The sequence below is a fragment of the Nomascus leucogenys genome, chromosome 2, assembly GCF_006542625.1.
Source record: "Nomascus leucogenys isolate Asia chromosome 2, Asia_NLE_v1, whole genome shotgun sequence".
NCBI lineage: Eukaryota > Metazoa > Chordata > Mammalia > Primates > Hylobatidae > Nomascus > Nomascus leucogenys.
Window position 1 is genome coordinate 19,436,221 of NC_044382.1, and position 7,714 is coordinate 19,443,934.

Consider the following 7,714-nt stretch of genomic DNA (forward strand, 5'->3'; position numbering starts at 1 on the left):
TTGAGAGAGCTCTGTTGAGTACTTGGGATGAGAAAACTCAACAGTTTATTATTCATGTTTTATTACCATTCTGACCACCCAATTGTTATTAATACCTAAAAACCAAGCAATAACCTAAAATGCAACTAATCTGCATCTTTTTGCATATCTTTTCCCAGTCCCCATCCCTGTACAGCTCCTCTTCCTCTCAAGCAACTATTTTACTTTCCATGAATAAAGAATAAGTTTCAGTTGCTTACTGTAACAACCTGTTTTTCCATTCCTTACCTTTTACACTGAAGAACAGCTATAGGTATCATTAGTCCAATAACTGATTTCCGTAACAAAGATCTGAGGGGAAACTAGAAACTTCCCTCAGAATCAAAGATTTACTGATGTTCTGTAGTTTTTAGGCTAAATATACTTCGTATAATACTGTTTTAATGCTTAACACATATATCTGATAAAAATAATTTGTGGTTTCACCAAAATATACATCTGAATTAAGTGATCTATTGACTCAATTGTGTGTGCCACACACATGATATATAAAGATGGAGCTGTTCAATAAGCCATGAGATGCAGAAGACAAATGAAAACTCCCACACTCTATGACGGTATTAATCACATATAGCACGTTATCTCAACAAGCTCAATGACAATGTTCTCCAGAGTGGCTTAATTAAGCACAGCAGCTAAGAAGCTTTGGTTTGGGCACCACCTAATGGCAGAAAATGTTTTTGTAAAATTCTACTTTGCTCCCTGTGACTTGCTAACTTTTGTATTTTAGTTTATACTGATTTAGAAAATGTCTGCCCTTTCTTGACCTATGTTAATGCTGTGTTCCATTTTCTTGAGAAGATAAAGCCCTTTCCATGCATACTTTGGAATAAGTTGTCTTTTACAGTGGGAAAAATGTACCAATGAAAAATGAATACTCTAAAACTTCTATTCTATCCGTAAGTATTTAAATTTTACTTCATAATTAAGAAATATATTTCAATTGAATCACTTTAGTCCTCAAACTCTTCTGCATTGTATATCCTCATAACCTGTCACAAAGAAAATAGTATATATTTCTGAAAAAAAGGTACTTATTAGAATTAAGTAATTTTATGTATCTGATTAGCTGCTAAAACTACTCCTGAATGTATAAATAGTGATATACATACCTTTAACATCACCATACACATATAAGTTTTTGCAAGAGATCCTTGCCTGAACATAATGTTCGTTTTGTCATTCAACAAAGAGGTAAAATATCTGTGGTAATATAGAACAGATAACCAATGTTTTAAGAAAAGATATTTATTATTTACACCACTGAAATTAGTCCTGTAAGAACAATATACACCATGTTTCTTTAAAAGGATCAATTCCTTTCAAATACAAGAACTGTATAAAGCAATATTGTCAACACAAAACAGTGGTCACATTACATATCTGCAGGCTTAAGCATTGCAAATAATATATTTTTTTAATCTTATGGCTAGATATTTTCACTGAAACAGTGTTAGCACTTAGACAAGATATAGCTGGAACAGAACAAAAACTTTTTGTTCATGCTTTTTAGGAATGAATCAGTGATATGTCCCTTTTAAAAATTTATTGCCTTTAACTGCTTTTATGACAATGGTTTTAGGCAGATTCTACTTAGCCATCAAAAAGAGACTCATTCTTGTTCCTTAGTTTTTATTCTTCAGTCTTCTGTTTCTCAACTAAGACGCAGCTGTATCAAGACTAACGTTTTCCAGCTTTACTTGGACATGTACACACATACAGGCCTAACTGAGACCGCTCAGAATTTAGAAATGTAACTAGTGGCATACAGAAGAGAAATTGTGTCCATGACAAAGAAACAAAAAATTCTTGGTAATTTTAAGCATAACAAACTAGGTTCTTTAAACAAAAAAAAAATTTTTTTTTTCTTTTTTGGTTTTAAAGGGAAAAGTACTAGTTTCAACATGAGTTTGGTCTTAGATTTAGTCAGACAATAACACAATTAGACAAAAACACAAAACATAACTTGTTTCCAAAGTCACAAAATGACATTGTTGAGTATACATTTTTCTCCACTTTGTATGTGTGTGTGTGTGTGTGTGTGTGTGTGTGTGTGTGTGTGATGGGGGGGCTGGGTGGGTCAGTAACCAATGCTGGAGAAAATATTTTTCAAGCGTAACAGAATATTCATATAGGGGACAAGCATTTTTTAGCATATTGCTATCATCTTCAAAAAATATAAAATTAAATTTACAAAAAAACTGGAAGACCAAGTATAAGCAGTATGGTATTTGCTTCAGTGTCCAGCACTATCATAATGATTTCTAGCATAAAAGCAAGAAGTTCTTGGATCTTAAGTATCTTCAATAACTGCCAGTATAACTTGTAACTACTGGCCTTGCTTCTTTGAGAGATATCTGCAAGAAATAAAATAAAGATGTCAAAGCTGTATCATGCTAAATTCATGAAGATAACCTAACTTTCCTCTCAAAGGAGTTTATTCTAATAACGAAACATTTCAAGATGAGTATTCTTAGTAGTCACTTACATCTACTGATTATGTGCACGCACAGTTCTAAGTACATGTATTAATTCATTTAGTCTTCACAACAGCTCTGAGGAGTTTCTATTAGAATTATTCCTATTTTACAGGCACAAACAGGTTAAGCAATTTGCACAAATTCACACAGCTAGAAAGTGGAAGAGCCTAGATTCAAAACAAGGCTCCAGAGGTCGTACTCATTGACTACCACTCCATACTGCCTTACTTCCAATGTGAAACTCACTATATTAACTAGTATTGTAACTTCCAAATACAGATCAAACTCCATAAAGATCTTATTTTTGTTACATCAAGACAGTGGGCAAAAGATGCTAAAGGTCTTTGATTAAGAGTGTAAAAGATACAAGACATTAATTTACTAAGCAAACAAATGTTTTTCATATTGTTTAACAGAAATCTACCACTAAATTAAAAACTTGATCTCTATTTCTAACATTTACAAACTACTATAATTGGTGGTGTGGGGATGGGGAAAGAGTTCCTAAAATCAGCAAACTTGGACATGTTTTGCTGGTACAATTTGCTCACTTTGTGGCACTGCACTAAGTATTTACTATCTCCATGACTCAGTTACATCATTTGCAATTTAAAGATGGGGGTAAAAATGTCTGCTTTATCTTCCTATTAGGATTATAGACTCTTAGAAGACTTGTGTCAAAGTGATCTGAAAAGTCAAAAGTGGAATCTGAAAAGCCAAAGTGTTATTATTACACAAATATAGTTTCTTTTGGTGCTGTATTACTGGAACCAGATCCTTAAAGATCTAATTCCCCCTCAAATACTGTAATACATAGCAATACCTTCCACTTCTCCAGGGGATTTTCTCTGTCTCAAAACCTTGATGTTCATAGGCAACGTCTATATAGATTTGTGCATACAGTTGGGTTTAGATAAAAGACTGAAAGACTATATACCAAGATGGTAACAGTGTTTATCTTTAAAAAGGAAAATTATGAGTAATTGTTTTTGTAGTGGGATAAACTTTTCTGATTTTTCTGCTACACACAAGTTACTTGTAATTTTTAATACCATTTATGAAATTTTTACATGTGTTTTATTTTATCCTGACATTATGTTACAGTATGAGAAGAGGGATTATATTCCATGTGATTCATAAAGGAGTAGCCTACCTAACATCGCAAAATAATTTATAGGCAGCATCACCAGCACATGCTAGTCTCTCAAGTTCTCTCTTCTAGAAGTATTAAAGAGCTTACAAGAGGTATGTTTACGAACAAGTTAGAGGTTAAGATGAAAGGGGAAAATACTTTCAGGGGGTAGGTCACTGGATTAGAAAATGTTTTTAGAAGTCACCTATTTTAAATAAAAATTAAGACAGCTATATATATACTGGGGTCACTGATGAAAAATGATATTTTTTTCTTCATTGATGTAAAGAGAAAATAAATAAGCAATTAAAACTTACCTTTCCCAATATTTGTGATTTAGATCCAAAAAGTCATCTAATTTTGCTATCTCCTTGAGGTACTGAGTTAATTTTAAAAGTTCTTTGTCTTTATCTCGATTTAGGTGCGCTTTCATAAAAGGCCTTATCTATTAGGAAACAAACATTACTCAACACATCACAATGTGATAAGGAAAACTAACAAATCTATACTATCATTTCAATTAGAGTTAATGAGGTTAAAATATCACCAAGAACATAAATACTAAAAATTACTTTTATATTAGCCTAAGTAGAAAGTCATGTATAATGTTTACAAATTACAAACTCTTCTACCTATTTTACCTAACATTATCTTTTCAATCTGAACCTGACAACACCAGCTTTCTTACTGCACTTGAATCCATACATAGCTACTCTACTTTGCAAAACTACTTAGCCTTTCCCGCCTCCTATCATTCTAGTTGCTTCTAATTAATTTCATTCACATTATTTTATTCATAAAAATTTAACCCAAATACCAGCTTGATCTAACAGGACAGTGAGATAAATTTTAACAACGATGATTTTTATTTTTCTATTAAATTTTTGTATAGCTGAGATACCATTATACATTTATATAACCTGTTTCCTCCTACATTTTATCATAAGTATTTTTCTTTATCATTAAATTCTCCATTAAAATCATTTTTCATTATGCAAGAGTTTTCCATAAAAAGAACTGTCATATTTTCCAAATGTTTAAGGCTGATCTATTTTATGATGAAAAAGAATTTAAAAAGCATTATTTCAAACCATACACATCAGAATAATAGACGGAGGTAGGGAGCTGCAATTAGTAAGGAATATCATATCTTGACTTGAGTGGTGGTGCTATGAATGCATATGTTTATATGCAATCTTTATCTAGATTTGCATACATCTATGCTTAAAAAAGACTAGAGGACTATAAATCAAGATGGTAATAGTGTTTATTTTTGGAAAGGAAAATCATGAGTAATTTTAGTGGAATAAAATTTTTTACAAGAATTATCTTTACAGTTTGTTAAACTATAAACTTATGCTCTTTTCCTTATTTTATAGCTTCAATAAAGAATTTTACTGTTTTGTAAAAGACATCTGCTCAAATACCTTCATACAACTCAAGACAGTCTTTCAATAATTTTAAATTGATTTTAGATAATATGATATGACTAAGATTTACTTCAAAATATTAAGGAGAGGGAAGTAGGGTATACAGCAAACAATAACCATCCATGAATTAATAAGTTAATTTAAACTGAATGATATCTACATGGGGTTTAAGCAATGTTATATAGTTCTATTTACATTTGAATTTTTCTGTTATCTTTAAAAAAAATCATACGTATTCCTAAAGCACACATATTCCTAAAGCACACATGTAAGGACTGATTTCTTCATACTTAGCAAAGTATTAATATATTCTTTTGATTTGGAGAAAATGCAAATTGGTCATTAGTTATTAATTTCACACAGTTAACACTGAAAAATGAATGATATTTAATCATTGTCACTTACTGAGAAGCAAGAACAATGAATGAGCCCAAAGAAGTCTACTAACATACCTATTAAGTGTAGGGAAGGGTTTAAGTATTTTTTACATACTTTTCTTCTGTCAATGGAAAAACACCACCAGTCTGAAATGGACAGAAGAAAATTTTCCCAGGTGTTCTACTCTCATCAGAACAGCTTGGTGCCAGTGACCTCCACACTGTTAGCTGGCTCCCATACTGCTTGAAGGGCACCAGTCAGAGCTGTCAAAGGGAGTCTTCTCAGAAATCAGCATTTGTGGGAGATCCCACTTCCAAAAAGGTAGTGCAGCAGTGCTGTTTCCCAGCAGCAGTGAATGTGGGGGATGAAGACGACACTTTACAGGGCCTTGCTTAGGCCCTGGGGATGGGAGTAAACAGAGGCATGATATGAGGATGTAGTGAAATGAGTTTCTGCATAATCCTGGGCGATATGGTAATGTTTTAAAGTATTCCTTCATTCACTTCCTAAGGACTGAAAGGCAACAAATTAACTTTTAAACAATTAATATATAATGTACCAAAGTGTCCAAATTTAAACAGCGGGAAATTACAGGGTTGGTGGGTAGTAAATAAGATTTTCAACCCAAGGCTCTGCTAAGTTATTTTTACTTTCCAAACATTTGCTCTTAAGCACTATTAAACAACAAAACTAAAATATTCTGATGATTCTGGTTCTAAAATTTTAAATAAACAAATTAAGAGTAAAAATCTATTCACTTAATTGACTTCACTTGCTCCAGTATAACCACTGTTTACATTTTTAAAAACTGATCTAAGTGATCACTAAAAGGACAGGAAACCATCATCTTGTCTCAGGTCAAGGAAGCATTTTTAGGAACTTAAGATTGTCTAGATTAGCTGAATTCTCCTATATCATAATTTCCTTGTATGGACAATAAAAATGAAGTTTTCAGCTGATAAGCTGCTTTATCCATGACCAAGATTCACATTCTTTTAGTGTAATTCTAAATTTATATTCACAGTACCTTCCATATATTTCAAACCTTATGACTGACAAGCTTATGTTTAATAGAAGTTAACTATTTTAAAAATAAGCAGTCTTATTTTTAAGATCTACATGAAATCTTTGAGATTTCTACCAAGCGCATTATGAAAGCATGATAACAAAACACAGTATTTGAGGATATTTCTCCATTTTAGAACTGTTTCTGGGCTGGGCGCAGTGGCTCATGCCTGTAATCCCAGTACTTTGAGAGGCCGAGATAGGTGGATCGCTTGAGCTCAGGAGCTCGAGACCAGCCTAGGCAATGTGGTGAAACCTTGTCTCCACCAAAAATTAGCTAGGTGTGGTAATGTGCACCTGTAGTCCCAGTTACTCAGGAGGCTGACATGTGAGGATCACTGGAGCAAGGGAAGTCGAGGCTGCAATGAGCTGTGATCATGCCACTGCACTCCAGTCTGAGCGACAGAGCAAGACCCTGTCAAAAAACCCCACCTGTTTCTATGCCGACGTGGGCAGATCTTTAATCTTAATCTTAACCTTTAATCTTTAACCTTAAAAGAGGTTTTCATGAAGTGTTATCTTGGGTAGATTAAATTTATAAAAAAGAGGTTTTCAATAAAAGACACACAAGGACCACCTGTGGAGTGTCTAAATATACCTATGGAATTAGAATTTAGGGGATGGGGACATATGTATTTTTAGAAATTCCTTCAGTGGGTCTACTGAGTACAGTCTTTTAAAAACCCAACTGTAAAGTAATATAAAGAACTAGACATTTACAATAACATCTCTCCCTGCATCAAGAGATGGAGCTCAAATGATGGTTAGGAAAACAAAGTTTCTTCTAAACAAACACGAAACTAATGATTGTATTTTTTTTTTTTAAAGCTAAACATCTCAAAAATTATTCCTTGACGGCCGGGCGCAGTGGCTCACGCTTGTAATCCCAGCACTTTGGGAGGCCGAGGTGGGCGGATCACGAGGTCAGGAGATCGAGACCACGGTGAAACCCCGTCTCTACTAAAAAATACAGAAAATTAGCCGAGTGTGGTGGCGGGCGCCTGTAGTCCCAGCTACTCGGAGAGGCTGAGGCAGGAGAATGGCGTCAGCCCGGGAGGCGGAGCTCGCAGTGAGCCGAGATTGAGCCACTGCACTCCAGCCTGGGCGACAGAGCGAGACTCCATCTCAAAAAAAAAAAAAAAAATTATTCCTTGACCATCACGGGATCACCTTCTTGCAAGAACAGTAAT

The 7,714-nt window shown here is 33.9% G+C and overlaps 1 long non-coding RNA gene and 1 pseudogene across 1 annotated transcript; one reads left to right on the plus strand and one right to left on the minus strand.

Moving 5' to 3' along the window:
- Positions 1-1,267: 1,267 nt before the first annotated feature.
- Positions 1,268-6,650, minus strand: LOC115837952. Its single transcript, XR_004032989.1, has 2 exons — positions 3,969-6,650; positions 1,268-2,396 (listed from the first exon to the last, which is right to left on the minus strand). It is a non-coding gene; the product is annotated as an uncharacterized LOC115837952 (long non-coding RNA).
- A 314-nt stretch (positions 6,651-6,964) lies between these two features.
- LOC115837010 overlaps positions 6,965-7,714 on the plus strand; it is a 13,759-nt pseudogene continuing 13,009 nt past the window's right edge.